The 23050-nt window shown below is 53.4% G+C and overlaps 1 protein-coding gene across 1 annotated transcript in view; it reads right to left on the bottom strand.

Annotated features, from left to right (window-relative positions):
• The window catches only part of LOC137325567 (nucleus accumbens-associated protein 1-like), a 78212-nt gene extending 77955 nt beyond the window's left edge, over positions 1–257 (bottom strand). Inside the window, exon 1 of the mRNA XM_067990821.1 lies at positions 153–257. The gene's annotated coding sequence lies outside the window, so the exon portion shown is untranslated. The remainder of the gene's footprint in view (positions 1–152) is intronic.
• Positions 258–23050: the final 22793 nt, after the last annotated feature.

Genomic DNA, 23050 nt, shown 5'->3' on the forward strand with positions numbered 1-23050 from the left:
CACCTGTAACCCCCCCCCCCCCACACACACAAACACCCACACAAATACCCACACACAACACCCTGCCCCTCCCCCCCTCTCTCTCTGCCATCTCACCAGCTCCTTCCCCGCCCTCAGAATTACCCCGCCCTGGGGCGGTCGGTCGGACTTACCCTCCTGTGCCAGCTCCCCGGGTGGTATGGCTCCCCTTTCCCCTCCTGGTTGACGTTAACTCCTCTCTCGCTGCACTCTCTCCCTCATTGCTGCCGATCGCTCAAGTGAGGAGAGGGAGAGAGGAGGAGAGGAGGAGGGGGGGGGGGAGGGGCGGTGTGTGTGTGAATGATGAGCGTCTGCCGCGGGGGCCGCCGGGATCTGTAGTCCTCCCGCGCGGTCCTCCCGCCGACTCCCGCCGCGCCTCCAACTACAACTCCCGGCGGCCCCTCCCCCGCGGCGGCCGTGCGCATGCCCAGCTCCCAGGGACTGGCTGGCTGGCAGCCTCTCTCCTTGAGTGCCCACGTTAAATAAGATGGCAAAGGATTGGTAGCGGGGAGAGAGAGGCAGAGCTAATAGGGCGAGGGGGGTCTTAAATAGATGCAGCACGGCGGGTGGGGGGCAGAAAGCTCCCTTGCAATCCAGCCGGGGAAACTGTGCGAAAACCCCTGGATCTGCCCAACTTGTCTTTTCTCCCTTGCACAATGCCACCTGGACCCCCCACTCCCCCTTTTCTTGCAACCATTGCACAGGGTGTGTTATGCTTTCATTTTCAGAACATTCCAGAAAACAAATTTCCCACCCACCCACCCATGATTTGCAAATAAATCAATGATTGCCATTTTTTTTTTGGTTCTAATTTCTGTAACTTTTACAGGGGTTGGGGGGCGATGGGTAGATTTTTGTAACCGTGACGAGTTCGGAAATTGCCAAGCGGTAAAATGCCCAACGCTGCCAACAATAACCTTGCCAAGTCTCGTCCGTGCCCTCGGCTTTTCCTACATCGTTCCTCAAAATGCCTACCCAGAATTTTAAATCTTCAAACTGGCCACTGTTTTGAGGCTCGTTCTGCAACCTTACATTGTAACCTTTTTTTTACATTGATAATAACTGATTGTGGGTTTCCAAAAAATTCATTACAAAATTTTCCAAAAAAAATTGCTTCCTCCCCCCCCCCCCCCCCCCATTTTATATGAGGCAGGTGGGGTGATATATGCGTTCGCCCCACTTCCATACTTAAATCTACCTCTGAAAGTTATTAATTCCAGCTCGTGACTGGCACCGGAGAATACGATAGCCTATTGCAGCTAATTGAGGGTGAAAACACCCACCTCCCCCTCCCCTCTCTGACATACCACTTCCCCCTCCCCTCCCCCAGCACTCTTCACTTGCCCTCTGACACTCCCCAACACTCTCGATTTCCCAAAACTCTCCATTTCCCCCTCCCCAGGGACACGCTACATAACCCCCTCCCCTCTTCCCCCTCCCCCGGACAATGTACACTGCCCTTTTCCCCTTCCCTCCAGACACTCTCCATTGCCCCTTCCTCACCCACCAGACACTCTCCATTACCCCCTCCCCACCCACCAGACACTCTGCATTTCCCCCTCCCCCCTGACACTCTCCATTTCCCCCTCCCTTCCCCTCAGACACTCTCCATTTCCCCCTCCCCCTTGACACTCTCCATTTCCCCCTCCCCTCCCCCCTGACACTCTCCATTTCCCCCTCCCTTCCCCTCGGACATTCTGCATTGCCCCCCCTCCCCCCTGACACTCTCCATTGCCCCCCCTTCCCCTCGGACACTCTCCATTGCCCCCTCCCTTCCCCTCGGACACTTTCCATTTCCCCCTCTCCTCGGACACTCTCCATTGCCCCCTCCCTTCCCCTCGGACACTCTCCATTCCACTCTCCCCTCGGACACTCTCCATTGCCCCCTCCCTTCCCCTCGGACACTCTCCATTTCCCCCTCCCTTCCCCTCGGACATTCTCCATTGCCCCCCCTCCCCCCTGACACTCTCCATTGCCCCCCCCTTCCCCTCGGACACTCTCCATTGCCCCCTCCCTTCCCCTCGGACACTCTCCATTTCCCCCTCCCCTCGGACACTCACCATTGGCCCCTCCCTTCCCCTCGGACACTCTCCATTCCCCTCTCCCCTCAGACACTTTCCATTTCCCCCTCTCCTCGGACACTCTCCATTGCCCCCTCCCTTCCCCTCGGACACTCTCCATTCCACTCTCCCCTCGGACACTCTCCATTTCCTCCTCCCTTCCCCTTGGACACTCTCCATTCCCCTCTCCCCTCGGACACTTTCCATTTCCCTCTCCCCTCGGACACTCTCCATTGCCCCCTCCCTTCCCCCTGACATTCTACATTCCCCTCTCCCCTCGGACACTCTCCATTTCCCCCTCCCCTCGGACACTCTCCATTCCCCTCTCCCCTCGGACACTCTCCATTCCCCTCTCCCCCTCGGACACTCTCCATTTCCCCCTCCCCTCTCCCCGTCGGACACTCTCCATTTCCCCCTCCCCTCTCCCCTCGGACACTTTCCATTCCCCTCTCCCCTCGGACACTCTCCATTTCCCCCTCCCCTCTCCCCTCGGACACTTTCCATTCCCCTCTCCCCTCGGACACTCTCCATTTCCCCCTCCCCTCTCCCCTCGGACACTTTCCATTCCCCTCTCCCCTCGGACACTCTCCATTTCCCCCTCCCCTCTCCCCTCGGACACTTTCCATTCCCCTCTCCCCTCGGACACTCTCCATTTCCCCCTCCCCTCTCCCCTCGGACACTTTCCATTTCCCTCTCCCCTCGGACACTCTCCATTTCCCCCTCCCTTCCCCCGACACTCTCCATTCCCCTCTCCCCTCGGACACTCTCTATTCCCCTCTCCCCTCGGACACTTTCCATTCCCCTCTCCCCTCGGACACTCTCCACTCCCCTCTCCCCTCGGACACTCTCCATTCCCCTCTCCCCTCGGACACTCTCCATTTCCCCCTCCCCTCTCCCCTCGGACACTTTCCATTTCCCTCTCCCCTTGGACACTCTTCATTCCCCCTCCCCTCTCCCCTCGGACACTCTCAATTTCCCCTCTTCCCCCGACACTCTCCATTTCCCCCTCCCTTCCCCCGACACTCTCCATTACCCTCTCCCCTCCCCCGACACTCTCCATTACCCTCTCCCCTTGGTCACTCTTCATTTCCCCCTCCCTTCCCCCGACACTCTCCATTTCCCTCTCCCCTCGGACACTCTCCATTTCCCCCTCCCTTCCCCCGACACTCTCCATTACCCTCTCCCCTCGGACACTCTCCATTTCCCCCTCCCTTCCCCCGACACTCTCCATCTCCCTCTCCCCTCGGACACTCTCCATTACCCTCTCCCCTCGGACACTCTCCATTGCCCCCTCCCTTCCCCTCGGACACTCTCCATTTCCTCCTCCCTTCCCCTTGGACACTCTCCATTCCCCTCTCCCCTCGGACACTTTCCATTTCCCTCTCCCCTCAGACACTCTCCATTGCCCCCTCCCTTCCCCCTGACATTCTACATTCCCCTCTCCCCTCGGACACTCTCCATTTCCCCCTCCCCTCGGACACTCTCCATTCCCCTCTCCCCTCGGACACTCTCCATTCCCCTCTCCCCCTCGGACACTCTCCATTTCCCCCTCCCCTCGGACACTCTCCATTCCCCTCTCCCCTCGGACACTCTCCATTCCCCTCTCCCCCTCGGACACTCTCCATTTCCCCCTCCCCTCTCCCCCTCGGACACTCTCCATTTCCCCCTCCCCTCTCCCCTCGGACACTTTCCATTCCCCTCTCCCCTCGGACACTCTCCATTTCCCCCTCCCCTCTCCCCTCGGACACTTTCCATTCCCCTCTCCCCTCGGACACTCTCCATTTCCCCCTCCCCTCTCCCCTCGGACACTTTCCATTCCCCTCTCCCCTCGGACACTCTCCATTTCCCCCTCCCCTCTCCCCTCGGACACTTTCCATTCCCCTCTCCCCTCGGACACTCTCCATTTCCCCCTCCCCTCTCCCCTCGGACACTTTCCATTCCCCTCTCCCCTCGGACACTCTCCATTTCCCCCTCCCCTCTCCCCTCGGACACTTTCCATTTCCCTCTCCCCTCGGACACTCTCCATTTCCCCCTCCCTTCCCCCGACACTCTCCATTCCCCTCTCCCCTCGGACACTCTCTATTCCCCTCTCCCCTCGGACACTTTCCATTCCCCTCTCCCCTCGGACACTCTCCACTCCCCTCTCCCCTCGGACACTCTCCATTCCCCTCTCCCCTCGGACACTCTCCATTTCCCCCTCCCCTCTCCCCTCGGACACTTTCCATTTCCCTCTCCCCTTGGACACTCTTCATTCCCCCTCCCCTCTCCCCTCGGACACTCTCAATTTCCCCTCTTCCCCCGACACTCTCCATTTCCCCCTCCCTTCCCCCGACACTCTCCATTACCCTCTCCCCTCCCCCGACACTCTCCATTACCCTCTCCCCTTGGTCACTCTTCATTTCCCCCTCCCTTCCCCCGACACTCTCCATTTCCCTCTCCCCTTGGTCACTCTTCATTTCCCCCTCCCTTCCCCCGACACTCTCCATTTCCCTCTCCCCTCGGACACTCTCCATTTCCCCCTCCCTTCCCCCGACACTCTCCATTTCCCTCTCCCCTTGGTCACTCTTCATTTCCCCCTCCCTTCCCCCGACACTCTCCATCTCCCTCTCCCCTCGGACACTCTCCATTACCCTCTCCCCTTGGTCACTCTTCATTTCCCCCTCCCTTCCCCCGACACTCTCCATTTCCCTCTCCCCTCGGACACTCTCCATTTCCCCCTCCCTTCCCCCGACACTCTCCATTACCCTCTCCCCTCCCCCGACACTCTCCATTACCCTCTCCCCTTGGTCACTCTTCATTTCCCCCTCCCTTCCCCCGACACTCTCCATTACCCTCTCCCCTCGGACACTCTCCATTTCCCCCTCCCTTCCCCCGACACTCTCCATTACCCTCTCCCCTCGGACACTCTCCATTTCCCCCTCCCTTCCCCCGACACTCTCCATCTCCCTCTCCCCTCGGACACTCTCCATTACCCTCTCCCCTCGGACACTCTTCATTTTCCCTTCCCCTCCGCTCGGACACATCCGATTATCCCAGGACACCCCATTTCCCCCTTCCATTTCCCCAACACTCCCCCTTCCCCCGAGACTCCCCATTTCCCCCTCCCCTTCCTTTCCCCCTTGTCGTTCGCCATACATCCAGGTGCATCAACACTTCCTAGGCCTCTGCCAATACCCCTTCACGAGGGCAGCCATTCCCAAACTCCCCGGGAGTGGAGGTCGTGGCAAATGTTGACACTTCTCCCCGGGGACTCCGTTCTGAACCAGAGCAGGTCAGTGGCAAACAGTGCAATGACAGCAGAAAGAATCTGATTGGTCTATAACAGTAGGAGTAACAGGCTATGAATACAAACTGGAAAGTCCAGAAAAAAAGGACCTTTCACCACTTCAGGATGTCACAAAGCGCTTTACAGCCAATGAAGTACTTTGCTGAAGTGTAGTCACTGTTGTGATGTAGGAAACGCAGCAGCCATTTTGTGCACAGCAAGATCCCACAAACAGCAATGAGATAATGACCAGATCATCTGTTTTAGTGATGTTGGTTGAGGGATAAATATTGACCAAGGATACTGGGGAGAACTCCCCCGCTCTTCTTTCAACAGTGCCATGGGATCTTTTACATCCACCTGAGGGGGCAGACGGGGCCTCGGTTTAACGTCTCATCCGAAAGACGGCACCTCCGACAGTGCAGCACTCCCTCAATACTGCACTGGGAGTGTCAGCCTGGATTATGGGCTCAAGTCTCTGGAGACACTTCCTTGGTTACTAAATGGTGGTAGATACTTGAACCCACGACCTTTTTTACTCAGAGACGAGAGTGCTACCCACTGAGCCACGTCGAACTGCTGCAGTGCAGTGATTGGACAGGGTCAGTGTGGGATCGCCGACTCTGGCAGGACGCATTCCGGGAGCTTTCATCACATGACCTCCAGCCACCCCACCCCCACGCTCATGCTTTCGGTCGCCCGGCCCGTCCATCATCCACGGCAATCAGTCAATAATGGCGACGTACAATACCCACAATCCCCTGCACTCCAGAAACTGCTCTATCCATTTGCTGATTGCCGCGCGCGTGATTCAGGGCTGCAGGTTCAACTTTGTTGTGAGTCCGGCTGGAAAATTAAAGGACCAAGAAGTTTAAGTAAAATTTAATGTGTATAAACGGCGCACTCGCCTACTTTATAAGCAGAAAGTGAGGCAATTGTTTTTTTTCTCACTGGGTTTTTGCTCGCAGCAGTGTCTGGGAGATCAATCTTCTATTCTGGGAGACTCCAGGACAATCCGGGAGGGTTGCCAGCCCTACGTCATTCCAAGCTCTCTCAGCTTCTCCCCAACCCAGTTTGACATCGTTCGCTAACAATGTGCGATCAATTTTTTCTATTTCTTCCAATGTGCAATGTGTGCACAGCAGGATCCCACAGGCAGCACGAAGATGATCGATCGGTTAATCTGTTTTTGGTGTTGGTTGGGTGAGGGAGGAATGTTGGCCAGGATAATGGGAGAGCTCTCTTGCTCTTTAAATCGTGCCATGGGATCTTCTGAGCAAGCAGATGGGGCATCGTTTAGCATCTCATTCCAAGGTTAGCATCTCCAACAGTGCAGCACTCCTTCAGTTAAGATAAGAACATAAGAAATAGGAGCAGGAGTAGGCCATACACCCCCTCGAGCCTGCTCCGCCATTCAATAAGATCATGGCTGATCTTCTACCTCAACTCCACTTTCCTAGGAGTACAGGTTCATAGCTCCTTGAAAGTGGAGTCACAGGTGGATAGGGTGGTGAAGAAGGCATTCGGCATGCTTGGTTTCATTGGTCAGAACATTGAATGCAGGAGTTGGGATGTCTTGTTGAAGTTGTACAGGGCATTGGTGAGGCCACACTTGGAATACTGTGTACAGTTCTGGTCACCCTGTTATAGAAAGGATATTATTAAACTAGAAAGAGTGCAGAAAAGATTTACTAGGATGCTACCGGGACTTGATGGTTTGACTTATAGGGAGAGGTTAGATAGACTGGGACTTTTTTCCCTGGAGAGTAGGAGGTTAAGGGGTGATCTCATAGAAGTCTATAAAATAATGAGGGGCATAGATAAGGTAGATAGTCAAAATCTTTTCCCAAAGGTAGGGGAGTCTATAACGAGGGGGCATAGATTTAAGGTGAGAGGGGAGAGATACAAAAGGGTCCAGAGGGGCAATTTTTTCACTCAAAGGGTGGTGAGTGTCTGGAACGAGCTGCCAGAGGCAGTAGTAGAGGCGGGTACAATTTTGTCTTTTAAAAAGCATTTGGACAGTTGCATGGGTAAGATGGATATAGAGGGATATGGGCCAAGTGCAGGCAATTGGGACTAACTTAGTGGTATAAACTGGGCGACATGGACATGTTGGGCCAAAGGGCCTGTTTCCATGTTGTAACTTCTATGATTCTATGATTCCCGCTCCATCCCCATATCCCTTGATTCCCTTAGTGTCCAAAAATCGATCGATCTCAGTCTTAAATATACTCGATGACTGAGCATCCACAGCCCTCTGGGGTAGAGAATTCCAAAGATTCACAACCCTCTGAGTGAGGACATTTTTCCTCATCTCGGTCCTAAATGGCCGACCCCTTATCTTGAGACCACAATCCCCAGCTCTAGACTCTCCAGCCAGGGGAAACAACCTCTCAAATCGACCCTGTCAAGGCCTATAAGAATTTTATATGTTTAAATGAGATCACCTCTCATTCTTCTAAATGCCAGAGAATATCAGCCCATTCTACACAATCTCTCCTCATAGGACAACCCTCTCATCCCAGGAATCAATCTAGTGACCCTTCGTTGCACCACCTCCAAGGTGAGTATATCCTTCCTTAGGTAAGGAGACCAAAACTGTACACAGTACTTCAGGACTGGTCTCACCAGAGCCCTATATAATTGCAGCAAGAGCTCCTTACTCATACTCCAATCCCCTTCCAATAAAGGCTAAAATACCACTTGCTTCCTAATTGCTTGCTGAACCTGCATGTTAACTTTCTGTGTTTCGTGCATGAAGACACCCAAATCCCTCTGAACACCAACGTTTAATAGTTTCTCACCTTTTAAAAAATATTCTGATTTTCTATTCTTCCTACCAAAGTGGATAATTTCACATTTCCCCACATTATACTCCATCTGCCACCTTCTTCCCCACTCACTTAATCTGTCTATATCCGTTTGCAGACTCTGTGTCCTCCTCACAGCTTACTTTCCAACCTAGCTTTGTATCATCAGCAAACTTAGATACATTACACTTGGTCCCCTCACTTAAGTCATTAATATAGATTGTAAATTTTTTAAAATTCGTTCACGGGATGTGGGCGTCGCTGGCGAGGCCGGCATTTATTGCCCATCCCTAATTGCCCTCGAGAAGGTGGTGGTGAGCCGCCTTCTTGAACAGCTGCAGTCCGTGTGGTGAAGGTTCTCCCACAGTGCTGTTAGGAAGGGAGTTCCAGGATTTTGACCCAGCGACAATGAAGGAACGGCGATATATTTCCAAGTCGGGATGGTGTGTGACTTGGAGGGGAACGTGCAGGTGGTGTTGTTCCCATGTGCCTGCTGCTCTTGTCCTTCTAGGTGGTAGAGGTCGTGGGTTTGGGAGGTGCTGTAGAAGAAGCCTTGGCGAGTTGCTGCAGTGCATCCTGTGGATGGTACACACTGCAGCCACAGTGCGCCGGTGGTGAAGGGAGTGAATGTTTAGGGTGGTGGATGGGGTGCCAATCAAGTGGGCTGCTTTATCTTGGATGGTGTCGAGCTTCTTGAGTGTTGTTGGAGCTGCACTCATCCAGGCAAGTGGAGAGTATTCCATCACACTCCTGACTTGTGCCTTGTAGCTGGTGGAAAGGCTTTGGGGAGTTAGGAGGTGAGTCACTCGCTGCCGAATACCCAGCCTCTGACCTGCTCTTGTAGCCACAGTATTTATATGGCTGGTCCAGTTAAGTTTCTGGTCAATGGTGACCCCCAGGATGTTGATGGTGGGGGATTCGGCAGTGGTAATGCCGTTGAATGTCAAGGGGAGGTGGTTAGACTCTCTCTTGTTGGAGATGGTCATTGCCTGGCACTTATCTGGCGCGAATGTTACTTGCCACTTATGAGCCCAAGCCTGGATGTTGTCCAGGTCTTGCTGCATGCGGGCTCGGACTGCTTCATATAGCTGAGGTCCAAGCACCGATCCTTGCACCACCCCACTAGTTACAGCCTGTCAACCTGAAAATGTCCCGTTTATTCCTGCTCTCTGTTTTCTGTCCGTTAACCAATTCTTAATCCATGATAATATATTACCCCCAATCCTATGAGCCCTTATCTTGTGTAACAACCTTTTGTGTGGTACCTTACCGAATGCCTTTTGAAAATCTAAATATACGACATCCACTGTTTCTCCTTTATCTACCGTGCCAGTTACATCCTCAAAAAACTTTAACAGATTTGTCAAACATGATCGAGAACCTCCATCTGAAATACCTCCCTACTGACTGCCGTGTCTGGCGGACCGGACTGTGAATCTCTAGGCAGGGAGAGGGGGTTCATGCCCTAGGGCTCGAGCACAGTTAACCACATCAATGAATAGATTATAGTCCAAAGAATTTGATTATTTATTCAGCATCAAATTTCCCCATATACACAAATCAGGTGTCTTAGTTCAGCATTGACAGAACAATTTACTTTACAACAGCAATAGAGCCAAATATATTCTGACTTATTGGCAATCGATCGATCACCCGTTGATCAGTCAATGATCAACTCAGGGACATCTGTCACAGCCAAGAGGTTTCATCTGCCCAGACTGCTTTGCAGATGTGGTTTACATCCCATTCTAATTCTATGTCCTATCACATCCCACAACACGATTTCCTCATTCAATGCGCTCAATCTTTTCCAAACATTAATTTTAGTCTCATGTTCTTCCATTGCAAATTTAACATAGAAACATAGAAAATAGGAGCAAGAGTAGGCCATTCGGCCCTTCAGGCCTGCTCCGCCATTCAAAATGATCATGGCTGATCGTCTAACTCAGTACCCTGTTCCCGCTTTTTCCCCATATCCCTTGATCCCTTTAGCATTAAGAAATATATCTATCTCCTTGAATACATCTAATGACTTGGTCTCCACTGCCTTCTGTGGTAGAGAATTCCACAGGTTCACCACCCTCTGAGTGAAGAAATTTCTCCTCATCTCAGTTCTAAATGGCATACCCCGTATCCTGAGACTGTGACCCCTGGTTCTGGACTCGCCAGCCATCGGGAACATCCTCCCTGCATCCAGTCTGTCTAGTCCTGTTAGAATTTTATATGTTTCGATGAGATCACCTCTCATTCTTCGAACCTCCAGTGAATATAGGCCCAGTCGACCCAATCTCTCCTCATACGTCAGTCCTGCCATCCCAGGAATCAGTCTGGTAAACCTTCGTTGCACTCCCTCCATGGTAAGGACATCCTTCCTCAGATAAGGAGAACAAAACTGCACACAATACTCCAGGGCCCTCACCAAGGCCCTGTACAACTGCAGTAAGACATCCCTGCTCCTGTACTCAAACCCTCTTGCAATGAAGGCCAACATACCATTCGCCTTCCTAATTGCTTGCTGCACCTGAATGCTCGCTTTCAGCGACTGGTGTACAAGGACTCCCAGGTCTCGTTGCACCTCCCCTTTTCCCAATCTATCACCATTCAGATAATCTGCCTTTCTGTTTTTACAACCAAAGTAGATAACCTCACATTTATCCACATTATACTGCATCCGCCATGTTCTTGCCCACGAACCCAACTTGTCTAAATCACATTGGAGCCTCTTTGCATCCTCCTCACAGCTCACATTCCACCCCAGCTTTGTGCCATCTGCAAACTTGGAAATGTTACATTCAGTTCCCTCATCCAAATCATTGATATATATTGTGAATAGCTGGGGCCCAAGCACTGATCCCTGCGGTACCCCACTAGTCACTTCCTGCCACCCGGAAAAAGACCCGTTTATTCCTACTCTCTGTTTCCTGTCTGTCAACCAATTTTCAATCCATGCCAGTATATTCCCCCCAATCCCATGTGCTTTAATTTTGCACACTCACCTCTTGTGTGGGACCTTATCAAAAGCCTTCTGAAAATCCAAATACACCACATCCACTGGTTCTCCCCTATCTATTCTACTAGTTACATCCTCAAAAAACTCCAGTAGATTTGTTAAGCATGATTTCCCTTTCATAAACCCATGCTGACTTTGTCCAATCCTGTTAATGCCCTCCAAGTGTTCTGTTATCACATCTTTTATAATAGACTCAAGCATTTTCCCCACTACTGATGTTAGGCTAACTGGTCTGTAATTCTCTGTTTTTTCTCTCCCTCCTTTTTTAAATAGTGGGGTTACATTTGCCACCCTCCAATCTGTAGGAACTGTTCCAGAGTCCATAGAATTTTGGAAGATGATCACCAATGCATCCACTATTTCCAGGGCCACTTCCTTTAGTACTCTGGGATGTAGATTATCAGGCCTTGGGGATTTGTCAGCCTTTAGCCCCATTAATTTCCCTAGCACTATTTTTTTACTAATACTGGTTTCCTTCAGTTCCTCCCTCTCACTAGACCCTTGGTTCCCTAACATTTCCGGGAGGTTATTTGTGTCCTCCTTTGTGAAGACAGAACCAAAGTATGTGTTTAATTGTTCTGCCATTTCTTTGTTCCCCATTATAATTTCCCCCATTTCTGACTGTAAGGAACCCACATTTGTCTTCACTAATCTTTTTCTCTTGACATATTTATAGAAGCTTTTACAGTCAGTTTTTATGTTCCCTGCTAGTTTATTCTCATACTCTATTTTTCCACTCTTAATCAATCTCTTTGTCCTCCTTTGCTGAATTCTGAACTGCTCCCAATCCTCAGGCTTGCCACTTCTTCTAGGAATTTTATATGCCTCCTCTTTGGATCTAATACTATCCCTAATTTCTTTTGTAAGCCACGGTTGAGCCATCTTTCCTGTTTTATTTTTGCACCAGTCAGGAGTGAATAATTGTTGTAATTCCTGCACACGTTCTTTAAATATTAGCCATTTCCTATCCACCGTCATCCCTTTTAGTAAAGTTCCCCAATCTATCATAGCCAACTCGCACCTCATACTTTCATAATTTCCTTTATTTAGATTCAGTACCCTAGTTTCGGATTCAACTACTTCACTCTCCATCTTAATGAGGAATTCGATCATGTTATGATCGCTCTTCCCTAAGGGACCCCGCACAACAAGATTGTTAATTAATCCTTTCTCATTGCACAATACCCAGTCTAGGATCGTCTGTTCTCAAGTTGGTTCCTCAATGTATTGGTCTAGAAAACCATCACGTACACACTCCAGGAATTCCTCCCCCACAGTATTATTGCTAATTTGGTTTGACCAATCTATATGTAAATTAAAGTCACCCATGATTATAGTTGTACCCTTCTTGCATGCGTCTCTAATTTCCAGTTTAATGCCCTCCCCTACATCTCCACGACTGTTTGGGGGCCTATAGACAACCCCCACCAACATTTTCTGCCCTTGGCGTTTCTTAGCTCCACCCATACAGATTCCACATCGTGATTTTCCGAGCCAATATCCTTCCTCACTATTGCATTGATTTCCTCCTTTACTAGCAACGCTACCCCACCTCCTTTCCCTTTGCCTGTCCTTCCTAAATATTGAATACCCCTGGATGTTCAGTTCCCATCCTTGGTCACCCTGCAGCCATGTCTCCGTAATCGCAACTATATCATACCCGTTAATATCTATCTGCGCTGTTAATTCATCTACCTTATTGCGAATGCTCCGCGCATTTAGACACAATGCCTTTAGACTTGTCTTTTTAAGATTGCTAATCATCTTAGTTTTATTTTGCATTATGGCCCGATTTGTTTTTTGCCCTTGTTTTCTCTGCCTTCCACTATTGCTTCTTCCCTTTCTGTCTTTTGTTTCTATCCTCGTTTCCCCCTCCTCTGTCTCCCTGCTCAGGTTCCCATCCCCCTGTCATTCTAGTTTAAACCTTCCCCAACAGCACTAGCAAACACCCTCGTGAGGAGATCGGTCCCGGTCCTGTTCAGGTATAACCCGTCCCGCTTGTACAGGTCCCACCTTCCCCAGAACTGGTCCCAATGTCCCAGGAATCTAAATCCCTCCCTCCTACACCATCCCTGCAGCCACGCATTCATCCTGTCTATTCTCCTGTTCCTATACTCACGAGCACGTGGCACTGGTAGTAATCCTGAGATTACTGCCTTTGAGGTCCTGCTTTTTAATTTATCTCCTAACTCCTTAAATTCAGGTTGCAGGATCTCATCCCTTTTTTTTACCGATGCCGTTGGTATCGATATGGACCACGACTATTGGCTGTTCACCCTCCCCTTCCAGAATGCCCTGCAGCCGCTACGTCACGTCCTTGACCCTAGCACCAGGGAGGCAACACACCATCCTGGAGTCACGTTTGCGGCTGCAGAAACGCCTATCTGTTCCCCTTACAATTGAATCCCCTATCACTATAGCCCTGCCACTCTTCTTCCTCACCTCCTGTGCAGCAGAGCCACCCGTGGTGCCACAAACTTGGCTCTTGCTGCTTTCTCCTGATAAGGCATCTCCCCCAACAGTATCCAAAGCGGTATATCTGTTTGAGAGGGAGATGGCTCCAGGGGACTCCTGCTCTACCTGCCTGGTCCTTTCACTCTGCCTGGCGGTCACCCATTTCCTTTCTGCCTGCATAATCTTTACCTGCGGTGTGGCCACCTCACTGAATGTGCGACACACAATAATCTCAGCATCGCGGATGCTCCACAGTGAATCCACCCGCAGCTCCAGCTCCGAAATGCGGTTAGCCAGTAGCTGCGGCTGGACACACTTCCTGCACACATGGTCGCCAGGGACACCTGTAGTGTCCATGACTTCCCACATAGTGCAGGAGGAGCATATCACGGGTGTGAGCTCTGCTGCCATGACTCGCCTTAGAGTTACACTTTGTTCACCCCTCGGACTCTCCTTTTACACTGCGCTCACCTCTCGGACTCTCCTTTTACACTGCGCTCACCTCTCGGACTCTCCTTTTACACCGCGCTCACCTCTCGGACTCTCCTTTTACACCGCGCTCACCTCTCGGACTCTCCTTTTACACCGCGCTCACCTCTCGGACTCTCCTTTTACACTGCGCTCACCTCTCGGACTCTCCTTTTACGCCGCGCTCGCCTCTCGGACTCTCCTTTTATACTGCGCTCACCTCTCGGACTCTCCTTTTACACCGCGCTCACCTCTCGGACTCTCCTTTTATACTCTCCTCCCGCTCTCGGACTCTCCTTTTACACTGCGCTCACCTCTCGGACTCTCCTTTTACACTGCGCTCACCTCTCGGACTCTCCTTTTACGCCGCGCTCGCCTCTCGGACTCTCCTTTTATACTGCGCTCACCTCTCGGACTCTCCTTTTACACCGCGCTCACCTCTCGGACTCTCCTTTTATACTCTCCTCCCGCTCTCGGACTCTCCTTTTACACTGCGCTCACCTCACGGACTCTCCTTTCACACCGCGCTCCCCTCTCGGACTCTCCTTTTACACTGCGCTCACCTCTCGGACTCTCCTTTTACACTGCGCTCCCCTCTCGGACTCTCCTTTTACACTGCGCTCACCTCTCGGACTCTCCTTTTACGCCGCGCTGCCCTCTCGGACTCTCCTTTTACTCTGCGCTCACCTCTCGGACTCTCCTTTTACACCACGCTCACCTCTCGGACTCTCCTTTTACACCGCGCTCACCTCTCGGACTCTCCTTTTACGCCGCGCTCCCCTCTCGGACTCTCCTTTTACGCTGCGCTCACCTCTCGGACTCTCCTTTTACACTGCGCTCACCTCTCGGACTCTCCTTTTACGCCGCGCTCCCCTCTCGGACTCTCCTTTTACACCGTGCTCACCTCTCGGACTCTCCTTTTACGCCGCGCTCCCCTCTCGGACTCTCCTTTTACACCGTGCTCACCTCTCGGACTCTCCTTTTACGCCGCGCTCCCCTCTCGGACTCTCCTTTTACGCCGCGCTCCCCTCTCGGACTCTCCTTTTACACCACGCTCACCTCTCGGACTCTCCTTTCACACCGCGCTCACCTCTCGGACTCCCCTTTTACACCGCGCTCACCTCTCGGACTCTCCTTTTACACCGTGCTCACCTCTCCGACTCCCCTTTTACACCGCGCTCACCTCTCGGACTCTCCTTTTACACCGCGCTCACCTCTCGGACTCTCCTTTTACACAGCGCTCACCTCTCGGACTCTCCTTTTACACCGCGCTCACCTCTCGGACTCTCCTTTTACACCGCGCTCACCTCTCGGACTCTCCTTTTACACCGTGCTCACCTCTCGGACTCTCCTTTTACACCGCGCTCACCTCTCGGACTCTCCTTTTACACCGCGCTCTCCTCTCGGACTCTCCTTTTACACCGTGCTCACCTCTCGGACTCTCCTTTTACACCGCGCTCACCTCTCGGACTCTCCTTTTACACCGCGCTCACCTCTCGGACTCCCCTTTTACACCGCGCTCCCTTCTCGGACTCTCCTTTTACACCGCGCTCACCTCTCGGACTCCCCTTTTACACCGCGCTCACCTCTCGGACACCCCTTTTACACCGCGCTCCCCTCTCGGACTCTCCTTTTGCCCCGTGCTCACCTCTCGGACTCTCCTTTTACACTGCGCTCACCTCTCGGACTCTCCTTTTATACTGTGCTCACCTCTCGGACTCTCCTTTTACACTGCGCTCACCTCTCGGACTCTCCTTTTATACAGCGCTCACCTCTCGGACTCTCCTTTTATACTGCGCTCACCTCTCGGACTCTCCTTTTACACCGAGCTCACCTCACGGACTCTCCTTTTACACCGCGCTCCCCTCTCGGACTCTCCTTTTACACCGCGCTCACCTCTCGGACTCCCCATTTACACCGCACTCCCCTCTCGGACTCTCCTTTTACACCGAGCTCACCTCACGGACTCTCCTTTTACACTGCGCTCACCTCTCGGACTCTCCTTTTACACCGTGCTCACCTCTCGGACTCTCCTTTTACACTGTGCTCACCTCTCGGACTCTCCTTTTATACCGCGCTCACCTCTCGGACTCTCCTTTTATACTGCGCTCACCTCTCGGACTCTCCTTTTACACCGAGCTCACCTCTCGGACTCCCCTTTTACACCGCGCTCCCCTCTCGGACTCCCCTTTTACACCGCGCTCCCCTCTCGGACTCTCCTTTTACACTGCGCTCACCTCTCGGACTCTCCTTTTACACCGTGCTCACCTCTCGGACTCTCCTTTTACACTGTGCTCACCTCTCGGACTCTCCTTTTACACCGAGCTCACCTCTCGGACTCCCCTTTTACACCGCGCTCCCCTCTCGGACTCTCCTTTTACACCGAGCTCACCTCACGGACTCTCCTTTTACACTGCGCTCACCTCTCGGACTCTCCTTTTACACCGTGCTCACCTCTCGGACTCTCCTTTTACCCCGCGCTCACCTCTCGGACTCTCCTTTTACACTGCGCTCACCTCTCGGACTCTCCTTTTACACCGAGCTCACCTCACGGACTCCCCTTTTACACCGCGCTCCCCTCTCGGACTCTCCTTTTACACCGAGCTCACCTCACGGACTCTCCTTTTACGCCGCGCTCCCCTCTCGGACTCTCCTTTCACACCTTGCTCACCTCTCGGACTCTCCTTTTACACCGTGCTCACCTCTCGGACTCTCCTTTTACACCGCGCTCACCTCTCGGACTCTCCTTTTACACCGCGCTCCCCTCTCGGACTCTCCTTTTACACTGCGCTCACCTCTCGGACTCTCCTTTTACACCGCGCTCACCTCTCGGACTCTCCTTTTACACTGCGCTCACCTCTCGGACTCTCCTCTTACTCTGCGCTCACCTCTCGGACTCTCCTTTTACACTGCGCTCACCTCTCGGACTCTCCTCTTACTCTGCGCTCATCTCTCGGACTCTCCTTTTACACCGCGCTCATCTCTCGGACTCTCCTTTTACACCGCGCTCATCTCTCGGCCTCTCTTTTTACACCGCGCTCACCTCTCGGACTCTCCTTTTACACCGCGCTCACCTCTCGGACTCTCCTTTTACACCGCGCTCACCTCTCGGACTCTCCATTTACACCGCGCTCACCTCTCGGACTCTCCTTTTACACCGCGCTCACCTCTCGGACTCTCCTTTTACACCGTGCTCACCTCTCGGACTCTACTTTTACGCCGCGCTCCCCTCTCGGACTCTCCTTTTACACCGCGCTCACCTCTCGGACTCTCCTTTTACACTGCGCTCACCTCTCGGACTCTCCTTTTGCACTGCGCTCACCTCTCGGACTCTCCTTTTACCCCGCGCTCACCTCTCGGACTCTCCTTTTACACCACGCTCACCTCTCGGACTCTCCTTTTACACCGCGCTCACCTCTCGGACTCTCCTTTTACACCGCGCTCACCTCTCGGACTCTCCTTTTACACCGCGCTCACCTCTCGGACTCTCCTTTTATACTGTGCTCACCTCTCGGACTCTCCTTTTACACCGCGCTCACCTCTCGGACTCTCCTTATACACCGTGCTCACCTCTCGGACTCTCCTTTTATACTGTGCTCACCTCTCGGACTCTCCTTTTACACCGCGCTCACCTCTCGGACTCTCCTTTTAAACCGCGCTCACCTCTCAGACTCTCCTTTTACACTGTGCTCACCTCTCGGACTCTCCTTTTACACCGCGCTCACCTCTCGGACTCTCCTTTTACACCGCGCTCACCTCTCAGACTCTCCTTTTACACTGTGCTCACCTCTCGGACTCTCCTTTTACACCGCGCTCACCTCTCGGACTCTCCTTTTATACTGTGCTCACCTCTCGGACTCCCCTTTTACACCGCGCTCACCTCTCGGACTCTCCTTTTACACTGCGCCCTCCTCTCGGACTCTCCTTTTACGCCGCGCTCCCCTCTCGGACTCTCCTTTTACACCGCGCTCACCTCTCGGACTCTCCTTTTACACCGTGCTCACCTCTCGGACTCTACTTTTACGCCGCGCTCCCCTCTCGGACTCTCCTTTTACACCGCGCTCACCTCTCGGACTCTCCTTTTACACTGCGCTCACCTCTCGGACTCTCCTTTTACACTGCGCTCACCTCTCGGACTCTCCTTTTACCCCGCGCTCACCTCTCGGACTCTCCTTTTACACCACGCTCACCTCTCGGACTCTCCTTTTACACCGCGCTCACCTCTCGGACTCTCCTTTTACACCGCGCTCACCTCTCGGACTCTCCTTTTACACCGCGCTCACCTCTCGGACTCTCCTTTTATACTGTGCTCACCTCTCGGACTCTCCTTTTACACCGCGCTCACCTCTCGGACTCTCCTTATACACCGTGCTCACCTCTCGGACTCTCCTTTTATACTGTGCTCACCTCTCGGACTCTCCTTTTACACCGCGCACACCTCTCGGACTCTCCTTTTAAACCGCGCTCACCTCTCAGACTCTCCTTTTACACTGTGCTCACCTCTCGGACTCTCCTTTTACACCGCGCTCACCTCTCGGACTCTCCTTTTACACCGCGCTCACCTCTCAGACTCTCCTTTTACACTGTGCTCACCTCTCGGACTCTCCTTTTACACCGCGCTCACCTCTCGGACTCTCCTTTTATACTGTGCTCACCTCTCGGACTCCCCTTTTACACCGCGCTCACCTCTCGGACTCTCCTTTTACACTGCGCCCTCCTCTCGGACTCTCCTTTTACGCCGCGCTCCCCTCTCGGACTCTCCTTTTACACTGTGCTCACCTCTTGGACTCCCCTTTTACACCGCGCTCACCTCTCGGACTCTCCTTTTACACTGTGCTCACCTCTCGGATTCTCCTTTTACACTGCGCTCACCTCTCGGACTCTCCTTTTACACCACGCTCACCTCTCGGACTCTCCTTTTACACTGTGCTCACCTCTCGGGCTCTCCTTTTACACCGCGCTCCCCTCTCGGGCTCTCCTTTTACACCGCGCTCACCTCTCGGACTCTCCTTTTATACTCTCCTCCCGCTCTCGGACTCTCCTTTTACACTGCGCTCACCTCACGGACTCTCCTTTTACGCCGCGCTCGCCTCTCGGACTCTCCTTTTATACTGCGCTCACCTCTCGGACTCTCCTTTTACACCGCGCTCACCTCTCGGACTCTCCTTTTATACTCTCCTCCCGCTCTCGGACTCTCCTTTTACACTGCGCTCACCTCACGGACTCTCCTTTCACACCGCGCTCCCCTCTCGGACTCTCCTTTTACACTGCGCTCCCCTCTCGGACTCTCCTTTTACACTGCGCTCACCTCTCGGACTCTCCTTTTACGCCGCGCTCCCCTCTCGGACTCTCCTTTTACTCTGCGCTCACCTCTCGGACTCTCCTTTTACACCACGCTCACCTCTCGGACTCTCCTTTTACACCGCGCTCACCTCTCGGACTCTCCTTTTACGCCGCGCTCCCCTCTCGGACTCTCCTTTTACGCTGCGCTCACCTCTCGGACTCTCCTTTTACACTGCGCTCACCTCTCGGACTCTCCTTTTACACTGTGCTCACCTCTCGGACTCTCCTTTTACACTGAGCTCACCTCTCGGACTCTCCTTTTACGCCGCGCTCCCCTCTCGGACTTTCCTTTTACACTGCGCTCACCTCTCGGACTCTCCTTTTACACTGCGCTCACCTCTCGGACTCTCCTTTTACGCCGCGCTCCCCTCTCGGACGCTCCTTTTACACCGTGCTCACCTCTCGGACTCTCCTTTTACGCCGCGCTCCCCTCTCGGACTCTCCTTTTACGCCGCGCTCCCCTCTCGGACTCTCCTTTTACACCACGCTCACCTCTCGGACTCTCCTTTCACACCGCGCTCACCTCTCGGACTCCCCTTTTACACCGCGCTCCCCTCTCGGACTCTCCTTTTACACCGTGCTCACCTCTCCGACTCCCCTTTTACACCGCGCTCACCTCTCGGACTCTCCTTTTACACCGCGCTCACCTCTCGGACTCTCCTTTTACACCGCGCTCACCTCTCGGACTCTCCTTTTACTCTGAGCTCACCTCTCGGACTCTCCTTTTACACAGCGCTCACCTCTCGGACTCTCCTTTTACACCGCGCTCACCTCTCGGACTCTCCTTTTACACTGCGCTCACCTCTCGGACTCTCCTTTTACACTGCGCTCACATCTCGGACTCTCCTTTTACGCCGCGCTCCCCTCTCGGACTCTCCTTTTACACCACGCTCACCTCTCGGACTCTCCTTTCACACCGCGCTCACCTCTCGGACTCCCCTTTTACACCACGCTCCCCTCTCGGACTCTCCTTTTACACCGTGCTCACCTCTCCGACTCCCCTTTTACACCGCGCTCACCTCTCGGACTCTCCTTTTACACCGCGCTCACCTCTCGGACTCTCCTTTTACACCGCGCTCACCTCTCGGACTCTCCTTTTACTCTGAGCTCACCTCTCGGACTCTCCTTTTACACCGCGCTCACCTCTCGGACTCCCCTTTTACACTGCGCTCACCTCTCGGACTCTCCTTTTACACAGCGCTCACCTCTCGGACTCTCCTTTTACACCACGCTCACCTCTCGGACTCTCCTTTTACACTGCGCTCACCTCTCGGACTCTCCTTTTACACCGCGCTCACCTCTCGGACTCTCCTTTTACACCGCGCTCACCTCTCGGACTCTCCTTTTACACCGCGCTCACCTCTCGGACTCTCCTTTTACACCGCGCTCACCTCTCGGACTCTCCTTTTACACTGTGCTCACCTCTCGGACTCTCCTTTTACACTGTGCTCACGTCTCGGACTCTCCTTTTACACCGTGCTCACCTCTCGGACTCTCCTTTTACACTGTGCTCACCTCTCGGACTCTCCTTTTACACCGCGCTCACCTCTCGGACTCTCCTTTTACACTGTGCTCACCTCTCGGACTCTCCTTTTACACCGCGCTCACCTCTCGGACTCTCCTTTTACACTGTGCTCACCTCTCGGACTCTCCTTTTACACCGCGCTCACCTCTCGGACTCTCCTTTTACACTGTGCTCACCTCTCGGACTCTCCTTTTACACCGCGCTCACCTCTCGGACTCTCCTTTTACACCGCGCTCACCTCTCGGACTCTCCTTTTACACCGTGCTCACCTCTCGGACTCTCCTTTTACACCGTGCTCACCTCTCGGACTCTCCTTTTACACCGCGCTCACCTCTGGGACTCTCCTTTTACACCGCGCTCACCTCTCGGACTCTCCTTTTACACCGTGCTCACCTCTCGGACTCTCCTTTTACACTGAGCTCACGTCTCGGACTCTCCTTTTACACTGCGCTCTCCTCTCGGACTCTCCTTTTACACCGCGCTCACCTCTCGGACTCTCCTTTTACACCGCGCTCACCTCTCGGACTCTCCTTTTACACCGTGCTCACCTCTCGGACTCTCCTTTTACACCGCGCTCACCTCTCGGACTCTCCTTTTACACCGCGCTCACCTCTCGGACTCTCCTTTTACACTGCGCTCACCTCTCGGACTCTCCTTTTACACTGTGCTCACCTCTCGGACTCTCCTTTTACACTGTGCTCACCTCTCGGACTCTCCTTTTACCCCGTGCTCACCTCTCGGACTCTCCTTTTACACCGCGCTCCCCTCTCGGACTCTCCTTTTACACCGCGCTCACCTCTCGGACTCCCCTTTTAAACCGCGCTCACCTCGCGGACTCCCCTTTTACACCGCGCTCCCCTCTCGGACTCTCCTTTTACACCGCGCTCCCCTCTCGGACTCTCCTTTTATACCGCGCTCACCTCTCGGACTCTCCTTTTATACCGCGCTCACCTCTCGGACTCCCCTTTTACACTGCGCTCACCTCTCGGACTCTCCTTTTACACTGTGCTCACCTCTCGGACTCCCCTTTTACACCGCGCTCACCTCTCGGACTCTCCTTTTGCCCCGTGCTCAACTCTCGGACTCCCCTTTTACACTGCGCTCACCTCTCGGACTCCCCTTTTACACCGCGCTCCCCTCTCGGACTCTCCTTTTGCCCCGTGCTCACCTCTCGGACTCCCCTTTTACACTGCGCTCACCTCTCGGACTCTCCTTTTACACCGCGCTCACCTCTCGGACTCTCCTTTTACACTGTGCTCAACTCTCGGACTCTCCTTTTACACTGCGCTCACCTCTCGGACTCCCCTTTTACACCGCGCTCCCCTCTCGGACTCTCCTTTTGCCCCGTGCTCACCTCTCGGACTCCCCTTTTATACTGTGCTCACCTCTCGGACTCTCCTTTTACACCGCGCTCACCTCTCGGACTCTCCTTTTACACTGTGCTCACCTCTCGGACTCTCCTTTTACACCGAGCTCACCTCACGGACTCTCCTTTTACACCGCGCTCACCTCTCGGACTCTCCTTTTACACTGCGCTCACCTCTCGGACTCTCCTTTTATACTGCGCTCACCTCTCGGACTCTCCTTTTACACCGAGCTCACCTCACGGACTCTCCTTTTACACCGCGCTCCCCTCTCGGACTCTCCTTTTACACCGCGCTCCCCTCTCGGACTCTCCTTTTACACCGCGCTCACCTCTCGGACTCTCCTTTTACACCGAGCTCACCTCACGGACTCTCCTTTTACACTGCGCTCACCTCTCGGACTCTCCTTTTACACCGTGCTCACCTCTCGGACTCCCCTTTTACACCGCGCTCCCCTCTCGGACTCTCCTTTTACACCGAGCTCACCTCTCGGACTCTCCTTTTACACTGCGCTCACCTCTCGGACTCTCCTTTTACACTGCGCTCACCTCTCGGACTCTCCTTTTACACCGTGCTCACCTCTCGGACTCCCCTTTTACACCGCGCTCCCCTCTCGGACTCTCCTTTTACACCGAGCTCACCTCTCGGACTCTCCTTTTACACCATGCTCACCTCACGGACTCTCCTTTTACACCGAGCTCACCTCTCGGACTCTCCTTTTACACCGAGCTCA

This window comes from Heptranchias perlo, chromosome 9 (genome assembly GCF_035084215.1).
Source record: "Heptranchias perlo isolate sHepPer1 chromosome 9, sHepPer1.hap1, whole genome shotgun sequence".
Taxonomy (NCBI): domain Eukaryota; kingdom Metazoa; phylum Chordata; class Chondrichthyes; order Hexanchiformes; family Hexanchidae; genus Heptranchias; species Heptranchias perlo.